The sequence below is a fragment of the Scleropages formosus genome, chromosome 11 (genome assembly GCF_900964775.1).
Source record: "Scleropages formosus chromosome 11, fSclFor1.1, whole genome shotgun sequence".
Lineage (NCBI taxonomy): Eukaryota > Metazoa > Chordata > Actinopteri > Osteoglossiformes > Osteoglossidae > Scleropages > Scleropages formosus.
Genome location: NC_041816.1, coordinates 28,109,636 through 28,132,087, shown reverse-complemented (window position 1 = coordinate 28,132,087; position 22,452 = coordinate 28,109,636). Strand labels below are relative to the sequence as shown.

General features: G+C 39.1%; 1 long non-coding RNA gene and 1 pseudogene across 1 annotated transcript; both read right to left on the bottom strand.

Annotated features, from left to right (window-relative positions):
* Window positions 1-1,241: 1,241 nt before the first annotated feature.
* On the bottom strand, window positions 1,242-12,284 carry LOC114911867 (butyrophilin subfamily 1 member A1-like; annotated as a pseudogene).
* A 32-nt stretch (window positions 12,285-12,316) lies between these two features.
* On the bottom strand, window positions 12,317-18,556 carry LOC114911854 (uncharacterized). The gene is made up of 3 exons (XR_003797986.1): window positions 18,499-18,556; window positions 14,727-14,823; window positions 12,317-12,388 (listed from the first exon to the last, which is right to left on the bottom strand). It is a non-coding gene; the product is annotated as an uncharacterized LOC114911854 (long non-coding RNA).
* Window positions 18,557-22,452: the final 3,896 nt, after the last annotated feature.

Here is a 22,452-nt window from a genome sequence, read left to right as displayed (position 1 = left end):
CGGTCTCAACTTCCTGTTTCTTCCTCGGCGGATTTTACAGGAAACCACAAAAACATAGTTTCACTAACAGTCTGTGTTGTTTGGCGCCACCGTGTGGCCTGGAGTGGAACTGTCTCCCGGGACAGCGACTGTATTTTGTTGCCCTTTTTACTGTCTCCCACAGCAAGCATAATAAAAGTGGAACATTTTTCTTTGAATTATGGTAATTTCCATTGGTTTTACTCAGTATACATCCAATAGAATATACTGTATATATATATATATATTTTTTTTTTTTTTTCTGAACCGCTTGTCCCATTCGAGGTATACATATATATATATTGTACTGTTCTGTGAGATATTTCTAGATTTGTTTTGGGTTTCTGCCACCTAGTGGTCATTTTGGAGAATAACGTTATTCTTCACGTTTTTTCTTACTGTTACGTCATTGGATGGCTGGGCCACGTGACACAAGCATAGCTATAGTTTAAGGAGGAGGAAGTGTCTTCAGTCGATTTGTGCCATGCGATGCGGTCTGCTTGAGGCTGTAGTGCCTTGGAAAGCATCCCTTGTAAGTTGCCTTTACGGTTTTAGTAAATTATAGTAGCCTGAATGTAATATTTACGTTATGTTAATAGTGTAGACATTATTTAGGTGTATTTATGGATATTTGTATTTAAAGATATGTAATTAACGTTTAGTATTACTTTTGTATTGTTTTAGTTTTACAAAAAAGACTACTTTCATGAGAAGGATCAAGGAAGATAATACAATAGTAAGGTGATCAGGAATCGTCGATTCGGATACAACATGCAAATATATTGAACAGGCTTGTTAATGTTCATATTGGAAATTACTGAATTTTGCATGACGTGATTCTCTTTTATTTCCACATGTTGGAACTTTAAAACATAGCTGCTGTTAAACAATATTTATTTAAAAAGCAACGCAATGTACAAAACAAAAGGCATGTTTCGATGGAGATATTCCAAACCCCGAATGGGAATTAAATCAGAATATAACACCATGACCTGAACACACACACACACACATTTTCAGAACCGCTCGTCCCTTACGGGGTCACGGGGAACCGGAGCCTACCCGGCAACACAGGGCGTAAGGCCGGAGGGGGAAGGGGACACACCCAGGACAGGACGCCAGTCCGCCGCAAGGCACCCCAAGCAGGACTTGAACCCCAGACCCACCGAAGAGCAGGACTGCGATCCAACCCACTGCGCCACCGCACCCCCGATGACCTGAACATAAAAGCTAAAATCAATTTCTTCAGTCTGTGTAAACAACAGGAGATATGATCAGTGGGGCTAAGTTCCGGAAGCCTAGCCAGAAATATGGATAGAGTTTCTCAGTGAATTTATATCCAGTAAAAGTGTAGATATGAGACTTGTCCTCCATTCTGTAAAAGGAGACCTGACCCTCTTCATAGTCCACATACACCCCCACCTTCTCGGGCTTCACACTCAGGGGGAGGGACACAGGGGGGTCAGTGCAAGCCTCATACTTATTCCCAAACAATCTGAGAACCCAGAGACCATCATTAGGACTCAGTGCAATTGTTCCCTTCCTGTTGATGGACTCTCTGACCACTCCTAAAGTCCAGTCAGTCTTGTCCCCAACCTGCACCTCCCAGTAATGTCTGCCTGAAGTAAAACCCTCTTTTCCCAGGACACTCTGGTATTTAAACCTCTCTGGGTTGTCAGGGAGATCCTGCCATGTGTCTCCATATCTCACTTGTTTCCTGTCCTCAGACAGGACGAGTTCAGGATGTGCTGTATCAGGGTCCAGAGTCACATCAACTGTGGAGGACAGAGAGGTGGTCAATTATTATATTTCACAATGTGATTAAAAAAACTTTTTAAATGTTATTATATATTATTACGGGCAACAAAGGGTGCTCTGTGTGTGTGTGTGGGTGTGTGTGTGTGTGCGCGCGCGCGTGCACTGGCGATCAGAACAAGCCGTTAGCGAGAATGATTGAATTAATTTATATTATTTCTGATAACAGATGTTTTGTAAGAAATTGTAACAATTAATATGTATACCTTTGAGAAAAGAGTGTTGGAGCATTTATGTTTCAAAAGTTGTTTTGACTTAATAAACACAATAAAATGAGTTAAATTAAGTAAAAAATTATTATTATGATAATTATATAATCTGCTCTGGTCACGCCGAACTGCTCTCAACACACCTGTTTCTCCTTCAAATGCTGTAAAAATAAACTGGTCCAAGATGTGGAGTCACATTTATGGCTTTGTGCCCTTAAAATAAGAGAAGAGCTGCAATGGGGAGAAGAAGCAGAAGAAACTCACCTGCGTATCTTTGTGCCTTCAGAAGTTCTGTAGAGAGAGAAATAAAAATGAGACACATGGAATTAGTGGCACAGCAGATACTGCAGTCAGTCTGGACTTGTCTCAGTGTCTTTCGTGTCCATTCTTACAGGACAGAGTCTCATACAGAAGAACCAAACTCACTTCTGTGGGATGAATTCAGCTCCACTCTACTTACCAGCTCTCACAAACATGTTTACTACAGCTGAACATGGAAAATACAACTAGAAAAAGTACATGAGTCCATTGAAATCATTCATTTTATATAACTTTTCAAAAATGATTTTTTTTTTTTTTAACAGATACTAAAATTAAATATAAAATCAGTTTAATTTACAGGTATAGTTTATAGTTCTTGGGCTCTGATTCTGACAGAAACAAACCTTTCAGTCACTTTAATCAGGATGGACTCCATAAACGTCCATATTACGGACTTTTTGTGACTCCTTCTTTTGTTAAAGTACAAACACAGTAAAATACAGTATGGACAGTATGTGATGCTCTTCAGTTTCTGCAGGTACAGTAGTACCATCTCTGTTCTACTTCTACTAACAGTAACTACAGCTGTACAGGAGGTGATGATACATTTCTTTCTCACTACATGTACTGTTACCTTGTTTTACTCATAAACTCAAAAGTCCTATTGTAGTGGTATTTTTACTTTTCTATTATTAATTGTGACATTACATTTATGTTTACATTTATTTATTTACGCCCATTTCATGGACTGATAAAATATACAAACAGGAACCATTTACTATTACTGTCATATTTATTGTTCAGCTTCTGACTCTGAAAAGCTCCTTTCTCATCTCCAACACAAATTAAAAGGGAATCAATTATTTTTCGAAAAATTAGTTGTCAATTCAAAATTATTTTTGCATCTTTTTTCCATATTTCTGACGTTTTTTTTTTTATATATTGTTTCCATACCCAGACAATTGTGCTTTTGAAAGGTGTGTTTTGCTGTTATAGTTTCATATTTACATAAACACACACACACAAGCACACACGCACTCAAAGGCACAAACAGAAACAAAGGTCCTCTTACTTACTCAGTTCTCTGGTGATCAGTTCTGTAGACAGAAGAACATCCGTGTAAATAAAAGATGGACTTGAAAAAAATCACAGATGTAGTTGAGTGGATCTGCTGACTCTCTTTCATTCTCTCACTTGTGAATAAATGAGTCTCATTCTGTTTCCTCCTTTTTGCCATTTATGCACATTTACTATATCAGAATATTTGTATTTTTGTGTCATTCTACAGTAGGTTCATGTTTTGACACAATACACACACACACATTGACTGAAAGCACTTGTCCTAAGCACGGTCACTGTTTCAGTCAATAAGTGTGTGTGTGTGTATTTTCACTTTCATCCAACTTTCCCACAATCGTGTCCCGGAAACAATTCTCCGATGACTTCACCTTCTTGGGAGTATTTTGTGAAAATTATACAAGTCCAAATCCTAGGAAAATCTATGTTGTATGTTAACAGACAGTCTGAATGTGGGATGATGAGGGTAATCTGTTAATTATGCATAGGAACCTCTTGATATGGGAAACCAGATAGGTTAGATATGGCACCATGTGGAATATTTTCTCACAGTCAAGCAGATCAGTTAGCGGAAAATACACACACACACAGAGTCTGAAACTGCTTGTCCCGAGCGGGGTCACAGCGAACCGGAGCCTAACCCAGCAACATAAGGCATAAGGCTGGAGGGGGAGGGGACACACCCAGGATGGGATGCAAGGCACCCCAAGCGGGACTCGAACTCCAGACCCACCAGAGAACAGGCACAAGCCAAACCCACTGCACCACCACACCTCCGTGCTTTGACATAATATAATGGTGTATTTTTTTATATTTAGCTGATGTCTTTGTCCAAGACGACCTACAGTGTTAGAGACACTACATTAATCGCATTTCAAGCTGATCTGTAGAGAACAGATGTGTCAGTTTAAACAGAGACAGAGGAAACAATCACCAAGATGTTGTACAGGAGCTCATCTCATTTCTTGTATAAATTCATTTATAGATATAATAAAGCATATAACCTAAAAAACTATTATCTGCCTCCCATCTTCATCAAAATGGTTTTATCTCACCTGATGTTAAGACTATTTTTAGGCATGTATACATTGGGGTATTTTACTGGACTTTGTCAGGTAAAGTAACTTTCTTACAGTTACTGCAGTAAAAGACCTTTCTGACACTTGAACTCTTAACCTCATGAATTTACAGGTTTGTGTTGTTGACCACTACACCCCCTACTGTGTACGATTCCATCACCTTACAGGTAATTCTTGAGTTACAACACATGTGACTTACAACAGTCATCCCTCCTTATTATATTATTTTCAAATCCCAAACACAAATAGTTGTTATTGTTTGGGGCTCAGTCAGTGTTCATTTTTAGCAGCAATTATTATTGCAATATTACTGTTATTATAACATGACAAATGTGTGATATTAGTAAAAAAACAACAAAGCCCTGTTGCGCAATGTAACATTTATATATTAACTGCTCACATATCCTTATGGTTTATACAATACAGAACAAGAGGATTTTCAGGTAACAACAGGGTCATCAGAACGAAACCTTTTCATAAGTCCAGAACCACCTGTATTTCACTGAACAAGAACTGTGTGATCATCCATCTATCTGTTCACTCACTAACTTTCATTAAGCGCCTTTCCTGGAACTACAAACACACACTCACTCTCTCACTCTCTCTCGCTCTCTCTCTCTCTCTCTCACACACACACACACACAATTATAGACTCATCAATTCAATTGAATTGCACACTATCAGACTGAGGGAAGAATCCAACACAGAAATGGGAAAACATAAACACTCCACACAGACTGAGCTGGATTCAAACCGACACCCAACCAGCCCAAATTTTTTTGAGTGTGTTGCAGGCATCAGTTTCTAAATTTGTTTATATTTAACAAACAGAATTAAGTTCATCAGTGAAAACACTGAAAATCTATTCTTTGTACTTTTATCAGTTAAATAAAAGTTTAAGTAATTGAACAAATTACAATTTTTAGTTTTTGTTGCATTTTTAGACAGTGTCCCAGCCTTTCTGGAAATGGGGTTTGTAAGATTAATGAAATTATGCAATGAAGTTAGTGTCACGAAACAGTACAGTCACACACTGCACATACATTTACATTTTACCATAATATCTTCTTACACTTTAACTATGTCTGAAACACTGGGAGCAAAAGATTTTAATATATCAGATTTTTCATTGTACAAAACTTGCTTCTAAGTGTCTTTTGCTCATGCCAGCAATATAATTTATTGTGGTATTTATGTTCATGAACCCTGTTCATCACCTGTTGCATCATAAATATAAACTGAACAGTTTTTTCTTAACACCAAATATTTTCTATTACTGCCTCAGTATATTTATATTTCTCTGCCATTCTATACAGTAATTATATATTTTGACACTACAGTGGTGTGAATTATTTCATATTTAGCTGATGTCTATCGAAGATCACTCTAATGTAGTGTCTCTAACATCAAATCACTTTGAGCTGATCTATAAAGAGTTTCAACAGAAACACTTTCACACAAAAACTGTGTGATATTAGTAAAAAAAAGAAAAAATCGTATTACACAACCTAGCAAACTAACATTAATGCATATTAACTGTTAATATATCATTATGATTTATATAATACAGTACAAGGGAAATTTCAGCAAACAGGATCATTAGCTGATCTATAAAGCAACACTTTCCAGTGTTGAAACAGTGTGATATTAGAGGAAAAAAAAACAAAGTAAAAGCACAACATAGAACCATAGCATTAATGCATGTTAACTTTTTATATATCATTATGATTTATATAACACTGCACAATGGGAGGGGGGCGTGGTGGCGCAGTAGGTTTGGCCGGGTCCTTCTCTCTGGTGGGTCTGAGGTTTGAGTCCTGCTTGGGGTGCCTTATGATGGACTGGCGTCCCGTCCTGTGTGTGTCCCCTCCCCCTCCAGCCTCACACACTGCTTTGCTGGGTTAGGCTCTGGCTCACCGCGACCCCCCTCGAGACAAGTAGTTTCAGACAATGTGTGTGTGTGTGTGTGTGTGTAGAAGGGGAACTTCAGAAAACAGGATCATGAGAAAGAAACCTCGTAATAAGACCAAGACTGTTGTCCAGGACCAGGTCCGCACTCGTTCACTCTCACACAGAACTACTGACTGCTGTACTTTGTACTCAGATACTGAACGGAATGCAGCTCCTGTTCTTCCCAGAAACTTTCCCTGTGGTCGCATGAAGCCGCGCTGCTTTGCAAGACCCCTCGTTTCAGGAGGAGATAAAAATGAACATAAACTATAGCAGGTGTTCATTGGCCTCTGATAAAAATCATGTTTTTACAACCTGTATGCGATGAGCACACAAAGTACACTAAGAACTAAGGTCAGTTTATAGTTAGCAGCTCACCTAAAACTCACATTTCTGGAATCATCTAAAATACATAAACCAGAGATGTCCAGCTTTTTTTGGCCAGGGGCCACAATCATTACTGTGAACTGGTTTGAGAAACACAGGTATAAAAATCATAGTAAATGACCGTGATTTTATATTACACTTGAAACTGTGAAAATAAAATATTGTGCCTGATGTATAGCGGGACATAATGAAATAAACCAAAAGCTTGATGTCACACTTCTGCAGTTATAAATTTCATCCCATTGCTGGGTGACAAAATCCAGATATATTTTATGAAAAGATTCTGTTACTCGATGTAATAATCAAAATTACTTTATATACCCCCCGCGACCCCGTATGGGACAAGCGGTTCAGAAAAAAAAATGTGTATGCGTACTTTATATACTCTAAAATCTTTGGATTCTTACTCTGGAAAAGGGATTATGAATGGCACAAAAATGGGAGGAAAAAAAAGATGAAATCAATAAACTTTTTCTTTCAAAAGTGAAATCCTAACAAAGTAGGAAACTGCAGCTGAATTAACCTGCGTCCAACACTGCCTTCAACATGGTCATTTCTACAGGTCATTTGACTGTGGTATCACGTAATACCCTGTAATTCTGTCAGTCATTAAATTTTTTTTCATACATTGTACTCATTCACAGAAAGGATAGATCATTTTATTGGTGAAAAAAGAGGTAAGGGAAAGTGTTCCCATTTTTGATACATATCTTAAAGAAGTGATACTGAAGCATTTTCATTCATCACTTTCATACAGCTGTATTACTTACCATGCTCTTCTTTCAGATGACCTGTGCATGTAAGAGTAAATATTGTAATTAAAGAGTCAAAACAGACTTAAATGATGTCATGAGGTCCTCTGAAATACTACACATGAACCAGGCAAAGGGACTGTGAACTGGTTCAACAAACACAGGTGTAAAAATTATGGTAAGTGTTATAGGGAATGTTAATTGTGTAAAGTGTTTGTTTATTAATTGTTCTTAATTTTCTTTTCTTGATATATTTCTTAAATATGCAATTTTCCAACATCTCATACATCACTTTCACACAACAGTATTACTTACCATGCTGTTCTTTGAGCTGACCTGTGGATAAAAGAGTAAATATTGTAATTAGTCAGTGAGAACAGAGACTAATTAAATTATGTAATGAGGTCACCTAAAATAACACACATAAACTAGGGGTGTCCAACCTTTTAGGAAAAGGGCCACAATAATCACAGTGAACTGGTTTGACAGACACAGGTGTAAAAATCACAGTAAGTGTTATAAAGAATGTTAAATGTCTGAAGTGTTTGTTTATAAATTGTTCCTAATTTTTTTTTATACGTCATATGCAATTTTCCAACATTTTCATTTATCACTTTCATACAACTGTATTACTTACCATGCTCTTCTTTCAGATGACCTGTGCATGTAAGAGTAAATATTGTAATTAAAGAGTCAAAACATACTTAAATGATGTCATGAGGTCCTCTGAAATACTACACATGAACCAGGCAAAGGGACTGTGAACTGGCTCAACAGACACAGGTGTAAAAATCATAGTAAGTGTTATAGGGAATGTTAATTGTGTAAAGTGTTTATTTATTAATTGTTCTTAATTTTCTTTTCTTGATATATTTCTTAAATATGCAATTTTCCAACATCTCATACATCACTTTCACGCAACAGTATTACTTACCATGCTGTTCTTTGAGCTGACCTGTGGATAAAAGAGTAAATATTGCAATTAGTCAGTGTGAAGAGAAATAAATGAAATTATGTCATGAGGTTAGTCTCACAAAACATTACAGTCACACATTGCAGATAAATATGTGCATGTGACTTAACATTTTATCATATTATCTCATCCTTCAGTTGTGGTGGCAAGTGATCAGTTATTTAAACTATAAGTGAATATTATAAATCATTTAAAAAGTGCAATTCAACAACCAGTTACTCTGGAACTACGTTTTAAACACTGAATTTTTTATTCGGTTTGAGCTTAGAACTCATGGTTGTAAAAATGTGTAAATATTCCTAGGACAAGATCTTGAATGTTTAAGTTGCTAGTAATGAATAACCGAAAACAAATTACTCTTACTAGGGAGTATAACTCAGTCACACACACGCACAATGTCCAGACCGTTTGTCAGAGCTGGGTCGTGGCGAACCGGAGCCTAACCCGGCAATACAGGGCATAAGGCTGGAGGGGGAGGGGAAACACTCAGGACAGGATGCCAGTCCTTTGCAAGGCATCCCAAGCCAGACTCAAACCCCAGACCCGCTAGAGAGTGGGCACAGGCCAAGCCTGCTGCACCACCGCGCCCCCTGAATATAACTCATACCATATAATTACTGCTGTGAGCTATGATATAAAATCACTTTCACATAATACTGCTTTTCAACTTTGTTTTTTAACTTTTTTAACTCTAAAAAATCATCAGCGTGAACAGTAAATTACTAAAATATCTCCCTTTCTCTGCAGTTTTACAAAACGGTGAATCAAAATTGTGCATCCAATAATACCAACAGCAGCCAGACTGAAGATCACAACAAATCATTAATTTGAACTGGTTCGAGAAACATTGTGTAAAAATCATAGTAAGTGACACCGTGAATGGTAAATGTTTACAGTGATTATCTATGATACACCAGAAACTGTGTAAAGAAAACGTTGTGTCTATAATACATCTGTGTATAATGACATGACGATAACCTTAGATGGTAATAAACAGAACAAATAGACATGTAGCATTAATGCATGTAAACTGTTCATATATTGTTATGATTTGTACAATACAGTAAAAGGGGAATTTCAGCAAACAGGATCATGAGAAAGAAGCCTCGTCATAAGAACAGGACTGTTCTCCAGGGCCAGGACCACACTCGTTCACTCCCACACAGAAGAAGTGATATTGCAACATTTTCATTCATCACTTTCATACAACTGTATTACTTACCATGCTGCTCTTGGAGCTCACCTGTGGATAAAAGAGTAACTATTGTAATTAGTCAGTGAGAACAGAGATTAATTAAATAATGTAAAATAACCTACATAAACCAGGGGTGTCCAATCTTTTAGGCAAAGGGCCACAATAATCACTGTGAACTGGTTTGACTGACAAAGGTGTAAAAATCACAGTAAGCGTTATGGAATGTTAAATGTGTAAAGTGTTTGTTAATTAGTTGTTCTTAATTTTTTTGTTATATGTCTTAAATATGTCATTTTCCAACATTTCATGCATCACTTTCATACGGCTGTATTACTTACCATGTTGTTCTTTGAGCTGACCTGTGGATAAAAGAGTAACTATTGTAATTAGTCAGTGAGAACAGAGATTAATTAAATAATGTAAAATAACCTACATAAACCAGGGGTGTCCAATCTTTTAGGCAAAGGGCCACAATAATCACTGTGAACTGGTTTGACTGACAAAGGTGTAAAAATCACAGTAAGCGTTATGGAATGTTAATTGTGTAAAGTGTTTGTTAATTAGTTGTTCTTAATTTTTTTGTTATATGTCTTAAATATGTCATTTTCCAACATTTCATGCATCACTTTCATACGGCTGTATTACTTACCATGTTGTTCTTTGAGCTGACCTGTTGATAAAAAGAGTAAATATTGTAATTAGTCAGTGAAAACAGAGATTAATGAAATTATGTCATGAGGTCAGTGTAATGAAACATACAGTCAGACACTGCATATAAATATTTGAATGAGAGTTTTAACATTTTACTATATTATCTCATCCTTCAGCTTTGGTGACAAATAAATTATTTAAATTCTGAGCGAATATTTTAAGTTCCTTAAAAAGTGCAATTCATCAACCAGTTACAACCATTTGCGACAAAACTGTGAACACGTCATTTATTAGGTGTGAGCTTCATGATAGGAATAATTTTTAAATATTCTTTGGACATGTTCTACAATGTCCATACTTGCTAATAATAAATAACCTTTAACAAGTGACTGTGATTAGTGAAAGTGTAAGTAAGACAGTGAGTGTGAAGGTGCCTGTAGAACTCCAGTGTCCCCACAGTGAATATAACTCATACACTACAATGATTTCTGTGAGCTATGACAAAAAATTACTTTCACATAATACCTTTTCTCAACTATAACCTTTTAACTCTGAAAACCATAAATACGAACAGTAACTTAAAAAAAATACCTCTGTTTTTCCGCAGTTTCACAAAATGGTTAATCAAAACCAAGCATCCAATAATACAAACAGCAGCCAGACTGAAGGCCACAACAAAGGTCACCTTCCAGGGATGGGCACGATGAAACATCTCACCTGGAAGACAACAAATAATTCATTTTACATAATGATTACAGATTTGCACCTTTTTGGCATTAAAGACTAAAATAGGCTATTTAATCAGTGCAGAACCTGCAGTCCTAATGTTTTATTTAACCAGAAGAAACCAGTACATAAGTACCTCAGTTTTAGTCTTCATAAAACTACAAAGTGTGGAAACACTTTCATACAGATGGATGAAGACGCAAATCAGGATGATACCAAAAAGTTGTGATACTGGAACCTGTTCATTATTTACAGTGATTTAAACATGTGTTACACTAAGTGTCTCCATTGAGCTGTTAATACTGAATATGTGTAACTCACCAGGGATGTTGGTTATTGTCTCTTTTATTTCATTTAAGTCCTCTTGTAGAACTCGACAGGTGAACCTGTTGTTCTCTGTCTCCTGTACAATAACACGTCGTCTCACGATGAAGAGGTCCATACTGTCTCTGTGTGTCTCTGTGTGTCCAGCAGGGAGACTGTGTCCTTCACTGTCCATCCAGACCACTTGAGGCTGAGGGTACCAGCCTTTAGATTCACACACCAGACTGATCCCTCCTTCTTTATATCCCTCGATGGAGATCACTGGTTGGGTTCCTACAGCTACAGAAACAGAAATAGTGTAGCTAAGAGAAAAATGTATTTAAAATGCATTGAAACTTGATTGAAATTACATGATGCATTGTAAAACAGCTTTCACCTTTAGAAATAGATTACTAGAGAAGTCCTTATGACACCTCCAAATTAAACATTAATTTCATTAATTCAAACAAAATTGTAATTTTCACCTTTAATAAGAACTTCAATGGAAGAATCGTCATAAAATTTCCCCGACTGGACAAGACATTTATACTCTCCATTGTCAGATCCTCGCAAATTTTTAACTTTTAATGAAGTGTTTCCGTTCCTCAGTTCCTCAGGGAACAGTGATGTCCTTCTCCTGTAAGATGGGATCTGATTCTCATTTCTGTCCTCATGATCCCGGTAAAGATGTACAAGTGGGTCTTTGGTCTGAACCCTGAACCACTCGACACTCAGGTCCACAGCACTGATGTTCGGTTTGAGGTAACAGGGCAGAACAACATCTTCACCAGCTACAGCAACTACAGGCTGAGCTGGACCAAGAACCTCAAACCTCTCTGTGAAGAACAACACACACTGAGAATTGATTCAGTTGACACACAGTATGATTGAAATTCTTATCTCAGGGAAATATGTACCCAACGTGGAGACAGTGGTCTGTTGGAGAAGCAGGAGGATCAAACAGAGACACTCAGACCAACTGATCTTCATCACTGGGAGAAACGTGTACAGAAACCAGCAGTTAGGAGAGTATATACACGCCATCAATTTAAAATGAACAGTTATACAGTCATACAGGATCTGACAATAGATTAAGTAAATCAGTTTAAAAAATCTATTGATTAACTGAAGGACTCAATGTACTAGTACAAAAAATTACCAATACTGAGCAGACTGATTTACTATAGTAACTGTTATACTTTGTGAAGCTGTTTTACAGTGAGGCTCAGTGTTCTCCCAGTCTGCTCTTATAATAGTCCCAGGTTTTCTAGTCTATTTCTTTCATTATTCTTCAGATATTTTGTTTTGCAGGCCACACAGCATCTGACATGTATGTCAGAGTGACACTGAAACACCAGACACAGGAATCAGTGACACAAAGAGATTTTACTTTCAGGTGTCAAAGCACAACAAATCTGTCAAGACAAGTGTAAAAATTCAAATGGAAAAAAAAAAACTACAGTAAAAGAACACTTTTGCTGGTTAATTTTGTGAAAATAAAACTTTTTCAGCTACTGAAATATGATCAGGCTAATGAACTACAGAATAAAAGAACCAAATTACTGCTATTTTCTCACTCAGCTCGTAATTTAATACAGGTTGAGCAGGATCCTGTTCACATCACTGATGTCTGAATGGAACAAAAAAATTATAGTAAACAAACCATTACATCTGTTCATTTAAAAACCCTGCTGAAAATGATCAGTGTCATTTCCACAAAGAATGTACGATTATACATAGTGGCGTTTCTGACTCAGTGAGTTCGAACTAAATGACTTTTATTTGAAGTCTGAAAAATCTTTAGGAAGAGGAGGACAGAACTATTAACACTACCTTCATAACTGGTACACTGTACCATGGTACACATAGTACTGCACAGTGTACAATTAGGGTTGGGAACTCTGATCTGAAAATTGTTGAGTTTTGAGTTGCATTCTGAATGAGTCCAGAAAGAAACCCTCTGTAGAGATCAGTAAATAAACATAAGCTGCTTTACAAAAAAAGTGTCACAAAGTACAGCAGTTGTTCTCAAGCTTTATTCCTCCAAGGATCTCAGTGCCAACAATAACATCTGAGGGTCTTCCTACACAGGTCATGATATTTACTCTCTTGAGCTTTTGCCTCAATCTTAACAAAGGTTCTTGTTGTCAAACTTAGTTTTATTAACAAAAACATATTAGTTGGTACTGTTGTCACATTGCCTGAATTTTTTCTCAGCATAAAACAAAACTAACATGTGTTTCAAAAACAGCCTGTATGTTTATTTTTAAAAGTTATTTCTACTAGTCCCTAAGTTGCTCAATAATAATAGGGGTAGGAATTTTTTAGCGATAAATAATAATAACTAGTAATTTCCAATATATAGAATTTGTCAATGAAAACATTATTCATGATAACAAAAGCTACTCACTCCACTTAACCATTACTTTTAAAAGAGACATAAAAAGAAATGTTATTTCTGGCAAAATAACAAAAAAGTAAACAACAGAATAAGGGACTGCAGAGATTTTTCATAACTTAGAGAAGCCACTCAGTCAGTGTGAGGATTGTTGCTGTTGCTTGTGAATAACGTGCTCAATGCATGGAGAAATTTTAGACAAGGCAACACGTCAGTCATCCTCAAGAGTCGGTGTGGTTCTGTCTTTAGTTCTGAGCGCTGTCACGGCTGAAAACCCAGCTTCACACGGGTAGGTGTTGCTGAATGGTATCAGCACCTTTACTGCTGCTTCATGACATACCAGGTACTCTGCAGCTGTCACAACCTCTGGGGACAGTACCCCAGATGACGACGGGGGTGGGGGTTATTTTTGTCAATTGCAAGTATAAGCCACACACCTGCACCTCATGAAAACATTGAAAGAAGGAGGTCCACCAACAGTGGTCATGAAATCTCATGGAGACACCTTGCCCTTCCTTGTAGTGTTAGGGTTAGGGTTCTCCTTTTCTTTGACCCTTGCCCTCATAAGACTCATCAACATAAGATGCTTACGGTTACTGCTCTCAGTGGCTGTCTGTGATCGTGTTGCGTGAAGCTTTGGCGTGCAGTTCAAACTGGTAATCATGCTCTCGTCATGAAAAAAAATAAATACTTCCAACAAAACTGCATGGGTTAAAGTTTGTAACTCAAAAGTTTGTAAGTCAGGCACCCACTGTACAAACAAAAGATATGGCCTTGACTGCTTGGTTGTCTGAGGGACTGAGGTCTCATATCAAGTAATCTGACCCGGTCACTTTACAGCAAATACTCTTTACTGTGGTAAAGATGTTTTACTCTGAACTCCACAGTGCTTTACCAGCCTGGTGCTCTGCGGTTCTCACAGGTGTTCTTACCTGATCCTGTCATTCCAGGTCACCTGCAGAACTGGATGTGTCTCAGAGTGACAGTGAAATACCAGGCAATGATCATTCACTGGAGATCATGAACTCACTATAAAGAGAAGGACAGGAGAGTCTGCAGTATGAATAAATGCATATTTTATCTTATTTCTGTTCGACAAATTGGTCTTACAGCACTTCTGACCACATGGAGTCAGTGAACTATATGAATCAGCTCAGGATCACAGTGACAGAAAGTGTACAAGAGTGAAAAAGCAGCAGTGTGTTACTATAAAGCACAGAACTGTATGGTGTTTTCTTCCGCACTTATTTATGACACGTTACAATGTATTTTCCATGAAATGTTTATTATTACATGTACTGTTGCGTTTTATGGCAGATTGTTTTCATTGAAAAATGTTCGCAAGTGACTTTTAGATTTCAGGCTGTGTCACCCCCAATTCACACTTAAACTATAGCTCCATTGCATAAGTAAATAATGATTTTTACATATAAGTGCATGTAGTTAAATCTGATTTATACCAACTTAAACTGTACGTAGTTATTACATGACTTCTCATAATATTCTTAGACGCAGTGCGGGGTTTGGATGGGGTGAAGAAGGACACACAGTACAGGTAGCGCTCATTTCTAACGTTCAACTGAACACCAGCACACAGGGACATGATGCTGCCGGTCAGGGATGGACTGGGAGTAAAAAACGGCCCTGGATTTCCCCCCAAATAGGCAACACCACAACTACAAACAGCCGCTACTATCTCACAATATTACAGCAGTCGATGTATGGCATTTATGGCAAATAACATCACAAAACCCACGGTGACCGAAATAAATTTATTATTGTATGAACTAAAATACTTGAAATCTACATAAAAAGAGCAGAATGCAAAAATGTATATGACATATGATAAACATAAACCTAGAATCTAGAAACCTGAAGCAACAGAACTATTCTACAATTTGAGTATTCATATGTCTGCCTGTCTGTGTGTCCCTGAATAAGCAAATGAATACACATAAGTTGATTTCAGATAAGTCTCAGTATAACATCTGTCACTTAATATTAAACCAATCCTAAATTACTTTTAGATTACTTATATATTCTTATAACACTTTGAATGTTATGGAAAGCAAACATTATTTTAGGTTTATTTTCAAACAAAATGGTTGTCTGCGTGATGTTATCTCAATCTTGGGGAGAATTATTATATAGCCTATGTTTTGCTATAATTTCAGCTGTAGATAACGTGAGAACACCTGATTGTGCAAACTGACACGTAGCACGGTTAGAACTGTTAAATTCTGTTTGTTTTCATGTGAGTTCGTGACCAGTTCGTGGGCAATTTAAAACGGGATGAATGGGTGTGAATTTGGATATTGGCTGGGTTAGCCTGTATGCCACGATCAAAATAATATCGTTTTGACGTCTACTCTGTCTGTCATGCTGCAGCCAAGCTGAGTGAGAGTGACCATGTGTGCACAAATTATTTGCAACTACTCGCTCATTATCATGTTTCATGTTAATCGGAGCAATCACCTCAGGCTACTTCATTTACTCTATTTTCTAGCTCAGTAGCAATGTTAATGTAACCCGACGGTTGTAGAATCGCTGCTGTCTCCAGTCGTTATGAATCAATCAATGAATCATGGAATATTCACGTCAGACAATGCGGAGTGATAAATAGCAGTGAACGTTCGGAGTAAGGATGTCCTGGGTCTGGGATTTTAGTGCTGTTCACACACACACACACACTTTCAGAACCGCTTGTCCCATATGGCGTCACGGGGAACCGGAGCCTACCCGATAACACAGGGCGTAAGGCCGGAGGGGGAGGGGACACACCCAGGACGGGACGCCAGTCCGTCGCAAGGCACCCCAAGCGGGACTCGAACCCCAGACCCTACATAACGCTCTATAGTGAGAGAGGCGGGCAAAGCCAAAGGTAACTTGATGTAACTGTCCTGACAGGCGACTCACCAGAACCATTGGCTCAGGAGCAACTGCTGTGCTGCTGTCTCTCCCTCGTCAGGGATGCTGCTGCCTGCTGCAGTGAGATGCACTGCTGCTGGCAACACTATTGCCAAACATCTCTCTTATTTTTTTGCATTTTGTAAAGTCCGTCTCTCAGGACTTCGCTTTTTTTTCCCCTCCTTTTAGCTTCTCCCAACCGCCTTTATGTTATTTTTGCTTGCCGTCATGAGCGCACTCTCCCTTTACGTCAGTTTCGGTTTATTATAAGCAAAAAAAAAAGATTGCATTAGCGCCCCCTTTTGTCGGCTGTCAGCGTCACTTAATCTGACACTTTTTCTTTGATGATGAACCAGCCAGGCCGACGGCCGTTCTGGACTTCTCCAGAAAGTCCAGATGGCCAGTTCGAGAACCCCGTTTCCTCAAGGGAGAACGAAGCGAACCGTTCGGTTGCCGAGAGAAGCGCGAGGTTTCATTCATTGTTGGCCGAACACTTAACCCTGTTTTATCCACAATAATAAAGCGGCGCGCAGCGTCGTGGGTTTAGTGGGGCTGTCACGTCCCCCGCAGCCGGCACATCGGCGACACCTGCAGTAATGAGTTAGTCCAGATCCTCACGTGTATTCCAATAAAAGGTGTATAAAGTAAACCCAGACGGACACTGAAAAAATGGAAGCTCTTCGTTTAATATCTTGTAGGCAACTATGGGTGACTTATACTTCACACAGCTGTCTTCACGATAAAATAAACAACATTAAACTGCAAAACGTGCGGGGCACAAAATGTGTACACGGCCAAGTATATTAGCCTACGCACGCGCGGGAGAAAGAGGGAACCGGGGAGGGGGGCAGGCAACCCCTCGGTCTCCACAATAATACGTCATCATTACACTGCTGTTTCCTAATAGGAACAGCAATAAAGAGGGACGCCGAGGAAGCCCACATACGGAACCTTGTTTCGCCTTCTTTGGTTCCCCTCGGGGGGCGCGCGCAGTGGGTTGGCCCGGGTCCTCCTCTCTCTGGTGGGTCTGGGGCTCGAGTCCCGCCTGGGGTGCCTTGCGGCGGACTGGCGTCCCGTCCTGGGTGTGTCCCCTCCGGCCCTACGTCCTGAGTTGCCGGGTAGGCTCCGGTTCCCCGCGACCCCATATGGGACAAGCGGTTCAGGAAATAATATGTGTGTGTGTTTCCCCGAGCCGTGCCACTGTGAACCTCTTCTGACATCGACCTTTGCCTGTATGTTCCTGACCTCGTTCTTTGTCTACTAGCCCTCTGTACTACGTTTGCTAATCGCCTGACCCACGCCACGCCTGTCCCTCGACTTTGCTTTTGGATTCCGATTTGGCTTTATTAAACGTCTTTTTACGACAGAGGCGAAGAAGAGGGACGCACACGCGTGACGCGGAGTGTTTATCGCGAACGCTTTATGAATAGCGGCACACAGCGAAATAACACACTCGGTTGAGGACGTCGTCGTTTCATCCAGATCCTGCTCCTCAATCCAGCCTCTGAACGCGGTTGCAAACACGGTCACCCCATCATTTCCCCCAGAAAAAGTGCCCGCAGTGTTTGCACACTTACGTTCCACATTTTTCCCATGTAACTATTTACAATAAGCGCATGATTTCCCGCTCAAGCAGCAGTAACGCGGGTCGTTACAATAAAACTATTTCAAACGACCTGTTTTCACTCCGAAACTCCCAGAAATATATAACATAAAGTGTTAACAAACACTGTTTTTTATGGACACTACCGTTGTTTCATCATATCCGCGATCCACACCCACAGCCGCCCTTCTTACCGTGTTTTACTCCACCTCTGTACTGTGGTACATATTCGAGTTCGCAGTAGAAAAAAATTGATTCGAAGTATAAAATATAAGATTTGTTAAAATTTGTCTACAGTTATTAATGGCAATATTAAGGGAATATAAATTTGATCTATTAATCATGTAATTAATGAAATTAAATAGCGGTTTATTTTACAGAGAAACATAACCTGTTCGCGTCACTCGGTGTTCCGCTTTTCCATAAGTTTTACTTTCGTTTGTAAAATGCTGAGGAACAGAAGAGCGAGCTGTTAAGTAATATATTGAAATATTGCCAAATAAGTGAAATATGAGAGAAGGCTGAAAAGTAACGAGCTTTGATCAGTGTGACTGCAGTTCCTATAATATATTATTGAAAGATAATATTGCGGGACTTTGGGGGAAAAACCGTGTTACGATTGTGAGACAAACAAAGAGACACCAAACAAAGGGAAGTTGATCATTGACTTTATTACTGAATCCGATGAGCATTTTGTTGGAATTATGATTTATTGTAGAAAAGAGCCATTTGTCAATGATGAGGACACGGATTTACAGTGAGGAGCGGCAGCAGAACCCAGAGCTCATGTCTCCTGGAGCTGGAAGAGAAAGAACTTCAGTCTTGACCAAGTCCTGTGTCTCACATTCTCTGTTTGTCATCATGTCATTACATTTTGTTTAAATTCCACTTTTTTGTCCATTTTATTGCTTTTATACACACACCTTACACACTGAGTAAGGATCAAAATCTCATCCAAACATGCAACCCAGACACTGATGTGTTGTTTATATTATACCATCAAACATGCCAAAAGAATTTGTTACGGTAGAATCAAATATCCGTGTCCTTACTCGTTACAGCTGTGTGTGGGGACTGAATTCTGGCAAGCCAATATTAGGCTAATTTAGCTGAAATGCTACTCACTACACTTTTCTGTAATAAAGATAAAAATATATTTTTTTTCCATGATATTTCCAGTTTATATTATAATGAACTTTTTTACTTTTACTCTAAATTGTAAATTCACAAGTTAAAGATTTACTATTTTATAGTTGCTTTAAGATTTACTGGGTCTGTAGTGTAATGTTGAACTATTGCCAGAAGTTCAACATCAATTTCTGTAGAGCTCACCTCATGCGATTTACATGTTGATGGTGCACGAGTGCATCAGCTAAGACAATGTATTTCCCTGGTGTGTAGACTAATTTAAAGTCATATCGCTGCAGTCTCATCATTAGACACTGAATGTGTGGAGACATCTCATTCGGATTCTTTCGAATGATTGCAGTTAAAGGCTTGTGATCTGTTTCTGCAGTGAATGATGGTAAGCCTTATTTTCAGTCATGAAATCTCTCAAATCCAAACAAGTCCCAGACACTCTTTCTCAATCTGAGCATATCTGCTTTCAGATTGTGACATTGTCCTGGAGGCATAGGCTACCGGTTTCCAGCCTTGAGCATCTGCTTGGAGTAAGACTGCACCTAGCCCATCTTTTGATGCATCTGTAGAGATTTTGATCTTCCTGGATGTGTAAAAGTATGCAGGATCTGGTGCTGTTGTCAAAGTTGACTTGAGCGTTTTTCATTCTTCCTCATGTTTACTTGTCCATCTGAACTCATTTTTGTGACTAAGCAGTTCCCTGAGTTTTGCTATTTCTGAGGAGAGATTTGGAGTGGATTTACCAACAAAGTTCACCATTCCCATTATTCTCAGCACACCTTTCTTATCCACTGGACTTGGCATGTCAAGGATTGCCTATATTTTACTCGTATCAGGCTCCAAACCATGTCCTGACAACTTGTCACCCAGAAAGGTAATCTCAGTGACACCAAACTGACACTTGGCTTTGTTTAGTCGGAGTCCATACTTCCAAATTCTTTGGAGTAGCTTGAGAAGCCTCTCATTGTGCTCTTGTAATGACAATCCCCACACCACTACGTCATCAACATATGCACAAACTCCATTCAGCCCTTCTATGATGTGCTCCATGCCACGATGAAAGACTTCAGAAGCTGATAATATGCCAAAGGGGAGTTGTAGGAACGAATAACGTCCGAATGGTGTGTTGAATGTACAGTATTTGGTGCTGTCCTCTTGAAGTTTCAATTGCCAGAACCCCTGAGAAACATCAAGTTTGCTGAAATACTGTGCACCAGCCATCTCACTTGTAATCTCCTCACGCTTTGGAATCTGGTAATGTTCTCTTTTTATATTTGCATTTAAACCTTGAGGATCCATGCATATTCTCAAATCACCATTCTTCTTTTTTGACACAAACCATGGAGTTCACCTATTCTGTGGGTTCCTCCACTTTCTTTATTACTCCCAGAGTTGTCATTCTGTCAAGTTCCTTTTTTAGTTTATCTTTTAGTGTGCAAACTCTTCTTGGAGCGTGTATTATAGGCTGAGCATCTTCTTTGAGCAGAATTTTGTAAGTGAATGGAAGAGCTCCCAGTCCCTTGAAAACATCTTCAAATCTGCATACAATGTCATTTGCAGTTTCCTGCTGTGCCAATGCTACATCATGACTACTGATGCAGTACACTCATTTGACCAATCCTAACTCCTCGCAGGCTTTGTCACCAAGAAGGGAGTGATGATCATCTGGGACTACAACAGGGAGAAGATGATGAATTTTGCTCTTGACTTGTACTCTGAGTATGCATACACCTCGTGTTTCTATGTCCTGCCCATTGTAAGCTTTAAGCGACACTGGACTTTTTCAAATATTAGGCTTGATTTTCATCTCCTTTATGTCACTTATGCTTATGAGATTGGCCTTAGCTCCAGTATCAAGTTTCAGTGGGACAATGGTTCCATTTATTTGTAACAAGACAAACCATTTATCCTCAGATACGCTGTTCACATTTGAGACATTTTCTTGTTTTATCTCATTGCTTTGCTGAACACTTTCTCTATTGCCATTGATCATTCCCACAAAGAAAGTCTCAGACAATTCTGTCTCTTCCACAGTATGCACATTTGTTGTTGATTTTGACTTATTCTATGAGAAACACACACACACACACACACACACACACACACACACACACACACACACACACACACACACACACACACATTTTCAGAACCGCTTGTCCCATACGGGGTCACGGGGAACCGGAGCCTACCCGGCAACACAGGGCGTAAGGCCAGAGGGGGAGGGGACACACCCAGGACGGGACGCCAGTCCGTCGCAAGGCACCCCAAGCGGGACTCGAACCCCAGACCCACCGGAAAGCAGGACCCGGTCCAACCCACTGCGCCACCGCACCCCCCTCTATGAGAAACATTGTTTGGAAAAGTGGTTCATGCATTTGCATTTTGCACATAGCTTCCCATATGCTGGACATTGCTTGGATTGATGCGCTGAACCACATCTTTTACAACCAAATCATGTCGCTGTGCCTGCTCTCGGTGTGGATCTTTGCTTTTTAATTTTTTGCATGACAGTGCTGACTACTGGACTGTCAGCAACAGCAGCGCCCTCTTTGTCACTGAAAGTTTTCGAATGCAGCAAAGCAAGTTCACTTTCATGACAAATCTTGACAGCATCATTAATTTTAGCTCCACTTATCTAATCAGTCTTTCTCTCACCTTCTTTTCATGAATTCCAAAGACAATTTGATCTCTGATCATTGAATCGTTCAAAACTCCGAAGTTGCACATTTTTGCCTTTAGTTTTAAGTCAGTTAAGAAAGAATCAAAGCTTTCTCTCCACATTTGAATGTGCGAGCGGAACAAATACCTCTCGTATGTTTCATTTTTCGTGGGTGAGCAGTGCTCGTCAAATTTCTTGATGACTTCCTCGAATATTTCTCCATCCTCAGGTCTTGCGAATGTGAAAGTGTTGTACACCTCTATCGCTTGAGGTCCAGCCACCGTCAGAAGCAACGCAATCTTTCGTGCATCCGCCTTGTTATCCAGCCCAACCGCTTGCATGTACA